Genomic DNA, 10749 nt, shown 5'->3' with positions numbered 1-10749 from the left:
GAAGTGAGGGAAACGAAGAGACCTATGAGGTGTCTTGTGTGTAAAAATGACAGTTTGTCCAGAGAGTGGCACTAGAGGAAAGGAACGGCACGGCAGTGTCCAAAATGGTAAAAAGGTTCATCCTCTGGGGAGCATATGCTATATCCAATTAGTTATCATATTCCTTGAGTACTCTCGTGGGTGCACGCTCGTGTGATTGGCTGAAGAGGAGGGAGACATCAGATTGGATGTTGGAAAAAAAAAGCATTTGTGGTTCAGACGACATCAGGGGAGTCTCAAAAAACTAACACACAAACGCAGTGAAGTTCACACACGACCAGAAGTTTGTAAATGCAGGTTCAACAGTTTGTATATAAATGACATCCAAACACTTCTAAATACATATATTTGTGAATTTCTATTACATTTATTTAAAACAAGAAATATTTGTGTGAGCATCAGAAATATATTTGTGAACCTTATTTTTTTATATGTGAATTTTTTTTTTGTTACATTCATGCACAGCGATAACTATTTTGTGTGAATTGAAAAATATTTTTGTGGAGAGAATCATTTAAATAAAAAAATACATTCATGAATCCTTCTGGGTGCATTTCTTTAATATAGAGGGAGCTGAGCCAGCAGACTCAACAACATGTACAACCTTCAGAGTTTGTTTGAAGCCTCCTGAGGTCTGTGGAACCATCTCTGTATGTCAAACCATCTTATTGGATAATGAATCTGCTCGGTACAAAGTGAAAACAGAGATCAGACAGATTCCTTCCTCCATGCTTTGAATGAATTTCTGTTTTCTCTTCTGTTCTTTGTGATATCACTTAACATGTTAAGGGATCTGCAACAGTCATTATTATTCAGACATCAAACTTTTATCGGCTTTCAGAGGTCAGGCAAACATTGGCGTGTAGATAAACACCACCAACACTCTGAAACACAGTAAATAGCACATCCTCCACTATAACACTCCACAGCACACGAAGTATTCCCCATCAACTGTCTACAGAACAAGAAACCTGGATGTTGCACTCATAAATAATCCTTGTGCATCTATGAGAATCATCATTCATCACTGACGGCATGTGTCTGTTGCTTGGATACAAGCTTAAACTAACATAAGGGAAGGGTTCATCTTCATACTAAATGATCAGCCAGATATTCAAGTGGGCCACAGGATAACATGGAGTCCTCCCCTGAGCCTGCCAGTGGATAAATGTGTAAAGGACATACTGTAGCTCTCTGGTTCTGTTCTATATGTGGCTGCATTATAAATGGATGCAATCAGGGGAGATGGGATGTCATCATTTGGGAAGTATTGGACTTGACATACATAGATATGACACCGTTTTAAATGTATATAGATTTCAGAGGAGACCGGCAGCGTTGAATAAAGCCTGCCCTTTCAAAACTACACACTGACTGCTAACGTTACTCGAGTTAAATAGCGGCCCAGTTCCATGTTTCGGTACAGTTGGCTTTCACACCTGATGCGAACCGTACCCGAGTACACATGAACCGTACTCCAGACCACCTTTTCAAGCGGACTCGGGTACGGATCGACGAACCGTGCCCGAGTACGGTAAGGAGCGTTTGCACTAATCAGTCGATCTGGACTTTGGGGACAAGTGTACTCGGATCCGGGCCCGGGGTCCCTGATGTGAAAGCACCCTTAGTGACGTAATATAAAAAAGCCATAAAGACTACACTGTAAATGATTTTTGTTGTTTTCACAGTAACATAACTTTATTGTCAACAGTTTCTTACTGTATAGAGGAGAGTGGGGTGATTTGAGCCGGTGGGGAAGTTGAGCCACCCCTTGTTTATATATAACCTTTATTTAACTAGGAAGTCACAAGTGAGACCTTGCCAAGACAGGAGACCCGTGAAAAAGAGGCAGCAGAGAAAGAGGAGAGGCGACATCGTGAGGCTCTAGAGAGGGACGATAGATGATACCGCGAGACAGCAGAGAGGGAGCAGCGTCTGTTTGCTGAGAGGAGGGACAGGGAGGTTGCTGCTAGGGAGGAGCACTTCCTGGCAATCCTTGGGAAGTTGCTAACTAAATAAGTTGTTTAAATAAAAATAAAAATATGATTCAATCTGTTTGTTATTGTTGTTACTCGGATTACTTTGTTACTGTTGTTACTCTGACTATGTTTTAAGTCATTCACAAAAAAATCACAAAGAAATGTTCAGACAATAATTTGTGTTCAAATTATTTAATCAATTAAATGTAATCATGCGTAACACAGGGTTGCCATCCTGCTTCTTTCCTCTGCTCCAAAGATGGCGCCTGGAGGTGCTGGTTCTCCCTGGTTCTGGATGGTCCCCTGCTGCTCTGTCCACACCATCGTCTGGGTCCAACAGGTTTCCGTTGCTCAGGCAAATGTTGTGCAGGATTGTGCAGCAGGTGATCACTTCCTTAACATAGAGGATGTCCACCTCCAGCGCCTTCAGGAAGACGGCCCTCCACCCGGTCTTAAGAATGACAAATGCCCTCTCCACAACACATCTGGCTGAATATAGCCTACAGCTTGTTGCGGAGAGGCTCGCAGTATAGTGTTATCAGGGTCATCGGGTTGGAGAGGCAGGGGTACCCACCATCCCCAATGATGCAGAAACCCGGTGGAGGGTACTTCCACTCGTAGTAAAGAGGGTTGTTTTTCAGCACCCTTGCATCATGCACAGACCCGGTGTAACCAACACAAACATCAATGAACTTGGCTGTGTGGTCACACACAGCCTGGAGTTGGATAGAGTAGAAGAGTTTCCTGTTTAGGTAGCAGGCTGCATCGTCAGAGGACGGCTTGACTCGAATGTGGCAGCCGTCGATGCTACCAGCTACCTTGTTAAATGACACCGACCCTGCCAGATGTGCAAAGCCTACTCCTACGGCAACCAGATCCTCCTCTGTTGGGTGGCGGATGATGTGATGGAGTAGAGCCAATATCTTCCCGCTGGTTTTGTGGACTGCCCGGTGAGCTGTGGTTCGGGGCATGTCAAATGCCCTGGACACCACACGGTAGGAAGTTCCACTAGCCAACCAAAACGAGAAGACCAAGGACTCGATGACAGGGCCCCACAGCCATGATCTGCGTCCTTCCCAATGGCTGCCATCAGGACAGGCGAAAGTCGACCCGCAGGTCACTCTGGCCGTCAAAATACAGTGCCAGCACCGGCACCGTGGCATTTATATCATATCTATGTATTTATCTATTTATTCATTTATTTAGGTTAAGTTTTGTGACATGACTTTAATATTTAATAAACTCTCTTTTGCATTGCACTTTGCATGGCTGTTGTAAACCCTACTGTAGTGTAAAAAAATCTAAAGTCATAAATAGTTTATAATTTGACATTTATTTATTTATTTTGCTGTATGTTGGTGCAAAGACCAAGTAGAAAAATAAGGCAAAAAACTATGGCTAATTCTGTGCAACGGTAACTTAATTGCATTTACACTTTGAATGACTACACCGAGTTACAATCAAATAGTATTTATCGATGTATTCCGGCATAAATTATCTCTGTTCTATGCTATTATGTAATGATGAGTCTGACTACAGTGTGTGTGTTTAAAGTAAATTACTGCTGCTCAACGATAGTCTATGGGCTACATACATAACAGAACAAAACAATATAACACGTAAATCAACATACCGGTGCATTTTCAGCCAACAGGAGGACACATCGTAGGCGACGTCACTGGAAACGTAATTTCCACTTTGCTTTCGTTTTCTCTGTTTTCTTAATTGACAAAGCAGGAAGATATTTTGACAGGTAGTGACCCGCGTTGAAATGTTGCGATCGTCATTTCGTCGGTAAGTGCACTGCAGAGTACTCGATTTTGAGACGACCCTAACCCATTGAAATTCATGCACTATACAAGTAAGTACAGAGTGCTTTGTGCTTTGTCTTTGTCTGCTGACCTGACACCTGCTTCATCATTAATATCTGGTGAGAAGTGAATCTTAATATTTTATTTTAACACACCTAGAAGAACTGCCTGTGACTCTGATGTTCTGTACCAATAAATAGCTAACTGTTGAGCCACAGCTAACGTTATGTAGCTAACAATAACATAGCTGTCCAGTTAGCTTGTCAGTAAGTTGGTACTTCTACTTTCAGTACTTAAGTTCATTTAAAGGGACTGTTTGTAAGAATCAGAAACGCTCAGAAAGCGACACCCGTGGCCGTTAAATCAACGAAAGTCAGCGTCGGGCTCGCATTTCTGCTCGCTCTACATAGACATGAACGAGCATCGCTCAAAACAGTGAGGCGACACACGTCAGCTAAAACCACAATATCACTCTATATTTCAGCTGCTTGGCAGCAATGTTAGCTGACCAGACGAAGGTCTCTCCATGAATCACTGCTGATCATAGTGTTGGCTTTTCCTGCTTCAACCTCCCGACCGTGGCCGGAGGGAACAGGGGAGACACCGGAGTTTTGGTCGGAGACGATAACGTTTCTCTCTGCGGAGCCCCGTCACTTCACAAGACACGGGAAACCTCTGTTGGTCTGGAGGAGCTGCAGCAGTTATTTCTGCACAAACGTCCACTGTACATTCACTAGATATTATCAGAGCTAAACTAACTCTTCTACAGTGTGGAGTGAGCGTGCATGCACGTGAGAGTGGAGCGAAATAGCCAGAACGAGCGCGGCGTGTGAGTGAAGGCAGGCAGGCAAAGGAGCGGAGTACAGCAGAGACTCTGGCCCTGGAGACCAAAGCTACGGTCTTCCCCGTGTCCTCCGACCGCGGCCAACACTGTTTAACAGACGGACTTCACTAGATATAACTTTGCGGTTTTGGTGCTTCTGTGTAGTTTGCGTTGGAGTATGAGTCTGAACAGCTTAGCCACACGCAAGCGTGCATGGGACACCGACCCGGATTGATTTATACGTGTAAGAAGTTATAAACAGTCCCTTTAATATCAGAAAATTAATTTTGATACTTATATAGTAAATATCAGACACGTTAAGACTTTTACTCAAGTAATATTGTAATAGTTGACTTTAACTTCTATGTCATTTCCTGGTTAGATATCTGTACTTTTACTCAAGTGTAACATTCAGGTACTTCATCCTCCACTGTTTATTGCTGTCTTAAAATTCAAACTAAATGAAACAACCACCAGAGCAAACTAATTCCACGATGCACACAACTTCCTCCTCCTGCAGCAGAGACCAAGAGGACCCTTTTCAACACTAGGCACAGGGTTTGTTTAGACTGCCTTTGTATCCAGGTGTTTTCTCCATCCACAGTGGATGCTGACTAAGAGTATCCATGCCCCTTTAGCTGAGGGGCTCTGGGGCCTCCTCCCTCCCTCCCTGAAGCAGCGGTGAGGCTGGGGAAGCCATCTGCCGGGCCCCTCTGAAGGAGGATGCTGAAGCACGCAGCATCTGCTACAGTAGTAAGTCCAGCAGCCTTACTGACCGCACTGATCGCATCCTGTAGGTTAAGGTCATTAAAGTGGATCCAGCATCCTGAAGAATCCCCTTCAGTGACTGAAACCTGCACGTTGAAAACTGCCAGCTCATCGTGACACAACAGACATAGCTGAGTATCCTCCCCCGTCCGCTGCAGCGTATACATCAGTGTGGCAGTCTGCGGTGAGCTGCTTAAGGACAATCTGGATGATATTTTAATGTCTAAATCAGAAGGAAAAGCTGTGCTGATTGAGCTGTTCCTAACAAGTCAGAAATAAAAAGGGATAGTGTTTAATTTAAGGATGCACATCTGTTTCTGTCGTTGCCTTCGGGAAGCCAATCAGAATTTTCTGAGAACTTTCTTCTTGAGCTACAACACAGAGATTCTTGTTCATATCAGACCTGCTCCTCTGACAGCAAATGGAACAGAGAACTATCATGAAATGTTTGAAGCTTCACAATCAGGGGATTTATAGTTGTTGCTATTTTATATATTTTACTGCTCATTCTCAATAGAGTTTCATGTTTTTTACATTTTACTTACTTTACAGTAAACTTGATATAATTTCTACAAATTATTCCAATTATAATTCATTTTGTGTCATGAGGCACAACTGAAGGTACTTGTGTCCTGAAGCATTTTGTAACTTTTATTTTGCGAAGACACATTGGAAATAAAATTAATGTTTGATCTCTTCATTACCCGGCAAACATTTAGACGCCGATCAGACGTCTAATCAACTTTGGTCCTGGAGGTCGACATGACGTCTAGTTGAGGGGCTGAGATGAAAGGTTTTCTGATGTCGTTTTTTTCGACCGACGTCGTTTCAACGGTTCATAGACGACATCAATCGAGGCCTGAAGTGGAGGATGACGATTCTCTATAGTCCTCTTCCCTGCTCCTCTTTGTGGAGCAGCTGAGGCCGGAGTTCGAGGGAGCAGACTCTTGTGACCCTGGACAGACGGAGGGTCGACCTTCTTCGGGAAGTTCCGCTTGCTGTGCAGGGAGAACACCAAAAGGAGGAGGAGGAGTATTAAGGGAGAAATCCAATCCCTGTCGAAATCCCTTGCCAAAAGCTCCGAGGTGGGAGCCGCTGGGTGAGAGGGGAGCGAGGTCTGATGTTGCCATCATCATCGTCAGAGTCCTCTTCCTCCTCGTATATGGAGCCGTACCCAGAATCGATGCTCTCCCAGTCAGACCAGGCGTCTTCATCATCCTCGTCCTCCTCCTCCTCCTCATCGTCAGAGGGGTCATTGTCAAAGGGGAATCAAACGAACTCACCTTCATCCAGAGCACCAACCTCGACCTGACCTTCCTCTTCCTTCTCCTCCTCCTCAATGTCAGCGAGGAGCAGTAACTCAGCTACATCCTCATCAAAAGCATAACGCTCGACCTCACCTTCATCAACAGCAATCTCAACCTCACCTACCTCTTCCTCATCAGGAGAGATGAGGATAGGACGGTCATCGTCGTCGATGATCCTGATGACTTCAGGGAGACCGTCTTGAGCAGGACGCTCGATATTCACACCACCAAACTTAAAAATAAAAATAAAAATAAAATCTGTTTTGCTGCTGCCCCCGTCCACAGCAGTACATCGCTTTGCTCCCGTGCTGGTACTCCTCTCTGTTTCTCCAAAATTAATTTAAACAAAAACACTTGCTTAGGTTTGAGCAACAAAACCACTTAGTTAGGTTGAGGAAGAAACATCATGGTTGTGCTTAAAATATCTGCGTTTGCACAGTGAAAATGTGACTTGACATTGTTCTGAACACAGAACACAAACGAACAGCTGATTGTAATGTGAAAGTGAAAATGAACGCACATGACAGTTTGTTGACCCTCCTCCCCATGTGGGCTTTGTGCCTCTATAATAACATCATAGGACTTCTTCCTTTGCTCCTGGACAGATAAGTGTCATAATTTCTATGGCCACAAGAGGGATTTTTCACTTGAATGTAAATATATTTCATTTTGGGGCATTTGCTATTTGCTTTTTTGGAAGATTTGTCTCCGCATGGCAGATGACACAATTGTCCACTGTCTCCAACACACTTTCCTTCGCAAATGAACCTCCCTGCAGTTCACTTACAGCCTCCTTATTTACTCCAGATCCAATCCATCAATGAAGCTATTGTATATTCTACAATAAGTGGAAGAAAAATATCCTAAAATCAGAAACATATACTGTATTTTGCTTCTTAACTTTATGTATTTCGGCACCAGTTAATTTACTCTGAAAGCAGTCATTATGTGGCTATGTTAGCATTACCATCTCCCCTAGAACACACTACCTCAACTCACCAAATGCTGTATTATTTTCACTTGTGTAGCTTTGGATCCTCTCACACTGTCAGGAATTATTGTTTTTCTGACCAGTTTCCAAACAGGAACCCTTTGCTGATGAACACTGATTTAATCCCTCTATAGGAAAGGTTATATCTTCCAACACTTTACATTTACAAGCAGTTATATGTCCAAAAACCGAACAGAACAGTGGAACTAAAAAAATTGATTGATGGGATGAAGTTTTCAGCAGTTTTTTTTCTTCATGTTTTTAAAGCACAAAATGTACTCTAATCCAGCCCACCTAACATTATCTGATCCTGAATCCTGATGGCAAACACTAGCTAAATACTATACTAAACACTAAAATGGACAATAAATCCTTATTTTCTTTGGTCTTCAGCAGGTTGAACCCAGTTCTAAAGTCATACCTGCTTTTGTACACTAGTCAACAGTCAGTCCTGTACTGACCTCTGCTGGTGAAAGTGAAATATAGCCGCAGTGAAGGACATAAAAAAACAGTACTACATCCTGTAATAGTCAATCATCTCAAATGACATCTTAACTGTATCTACTACACTCTCTGTTAAGCCCAACAACCGATATGTAGAGTCCTCTCTGATCACCTGTCTATGTAATTGCAGATTTCCTTTAAATTCATCTTAAGCAAAACTGAACTCCTCGTCATTGGGTTGACAATTACAGTCAGTATTGTTCATTTATTTTTACTGTGAGGTATATTTGCATGTTGTAATATTGAAGGGTCATCAGCACAGAAAATGTGACTGGCGGCGCCTCACACAGGACTGTCTATGGTCACCAGTCGGGAGATAATTTTACAAAAAGGTCTTCACATTAAGTGAAGTCGCTTTTAAATGTTTTCAGTCATGTTTCTCATTTTAACGGCACATATAGTAAATACAGGATGTTTAACTGTGTGTTGTTGTGTATCAATTTGTATTGTTTAGCTGATGACTGTTAAAGTAGCCTGCCAGGCACAGCATGGGACCCCCCAGATTGTCATAGGGTATCTAGTATACTGCTGTAGTTCGATACAAGCCTGTGTCTCTTGAGAATCTCGGACAGAGATCTGTTCCACAGTCCCAGTTTAGAAAGCAAATGGGTCATTCTGAGTCCCCTTGGCATAATATGGTATATTTTGTGTTAAAATGGGCCAATACTGGTTAACCCCATTCTACCATAGAACACAATGGTATGTACTCAGGATTAATTACATTTAAAATAATTACTCTGATTTTAGCACACGCACGCTAAGCTGCCATGTCCCCCAGTGGTGTTTGTTCAACTTCAGTTACAAATATAAGGAATAAAAATCAAACAAATTATACATTTTTCATTATAGGCGTATAGTCTTGTTCAAAGACGGTAAGAAGTCATTTTTAATGCTTGAACACTTCAACTCGACTGGAAATGGTAATGGTAAATGTGCCTCGTATCTGCCGGTAAATGGACTTTATAGCTTTTCTAGTCTTCTGACCACTCAAAGCGCTTTACACTACATTCACACACACATTCATACACTGATGGCAGAGGCTGCCATACAAGGTATCAACTTTGCCCATCAATCTAAATACTTATTCACACACCAATGGCACAGCCACTCAAACTATTGTGCGCCATGCAGGAGATATCCTCAACGCAGAAGCCATGCTCCACCAGTTGAAGAACTTGGGCACTTTGGTGGAACTTTATTTTGTGGGAAGACGTTAAGAGGAAAGTGCATGTTAAAGGAGTAATTAAAATCCACCAAGTCATCAGTTTCTCTCCAGGGACAATTAAATACCGGCACATAACTTGACTTTGCCAGGCAGACAAAGGTGTAATGGATTGTGGCTGCTATGGGTTGAAGGAGGTGAGCTTGGGTGAAGAGGCAAGCCTGCATTGTGTTGAAGAATCATCACAGCCTGAGGTCATCATGAAAGAAAACATTGGGCAGTGGTGCAATGTCAAATACGATAGTGAACCCTAGGAATCATCGTGGAAGTTGAAGAACATGCGAGAGTGAAACGCATGCAGAAGAATGGGACCAAAAAAGTTCTACTGGCCAAGTCCACAATGGGACATTAGCTGGTACGGGGATGACCACAGTGTATGCCTGATGAAGAGCCACAAGCTTTAAATAAGAGGTCCACCCAGCTAGAGAAGACGATGTGGAACAGAAAAACACCTGGGTTGCTAGTTTGCTGTTGCTGAAACATCTGTGAGGTCAGAGACTGTGCAGTACCTTTGATGGTTGAAGCTGGTTTGCTGCATAATTTGAGGTTGTTTGTTTGTTACATAGGCTTGGCAAAGTTATCTTATTGGTTGTAAATGGAAATAATGTTACATTATTAATGTTAATGTAAATGTTCAGGTAAATGAATTGCCTTACTTTCATTAAATGTATTGTGATGTCCAACCTGTTCCGCCCTGTACACCCCGTTTCTCCTCTGTCTACCCTGTTACCTGTGTGTGTTTTAAAAATGAAACATAACAATATTTAAATCAAATCAACAAATATTATGCATATCTTTGTGGTTACTTCGTGGGAATTAATTGGATAAATTAAATCACTTAAAAATTGGCCCAAATTCCATTGAAATATTTTTTTATTCTACAATAATTAGATTGAATAAGGTGATCCACTCACCAGTGCAGTCAGACGTGCATCACAATTGGACATTAGTACTGGCACTTGCTAACCAAGCAGTTTTATTTAGTATTTATTGCTAATGCCTATATTTAATCATATTTATTCTTATTCTATTCTTATTCTTGTTGCCTGCATGATCTATCCCTTGCTGCTGTAACTCAGAAATGTAATTATTAAATTAATAAAGTACCTATCTACCTACCTAAATGACATTGTGTCTTATAATAGAATGTGCATTTTTTCAAGATAATTCTTGTTTATGAATTATTGTTAAAATACATTTGCAGGGTAAAATAATTGACATTTTAGCTCGTAGAAAAATGTAAATATTACAATTATTGTGCATTCAAATAATTTATTAATAGAGATGAGAATGTCCAGTAACAGG

The sequence above is a fragment of the Sebastes umbrosus genome, chromosome 10 (assembly GCF_015220745.1).
Source record: "Sebastes umbrosus isolate fSebUmb1 chromosome 10, fSebUmb1.pri, whole genome shotgun sequence".
Lineage (NCBI taxonomy): Eukaryota > Metazoa > Chordata > Actinopteri > Perciformes > Sebastidae > Sebastes > Sebastes umbrosus.
Note: the sequence above shows the minus strand (reverse complement) of the source record.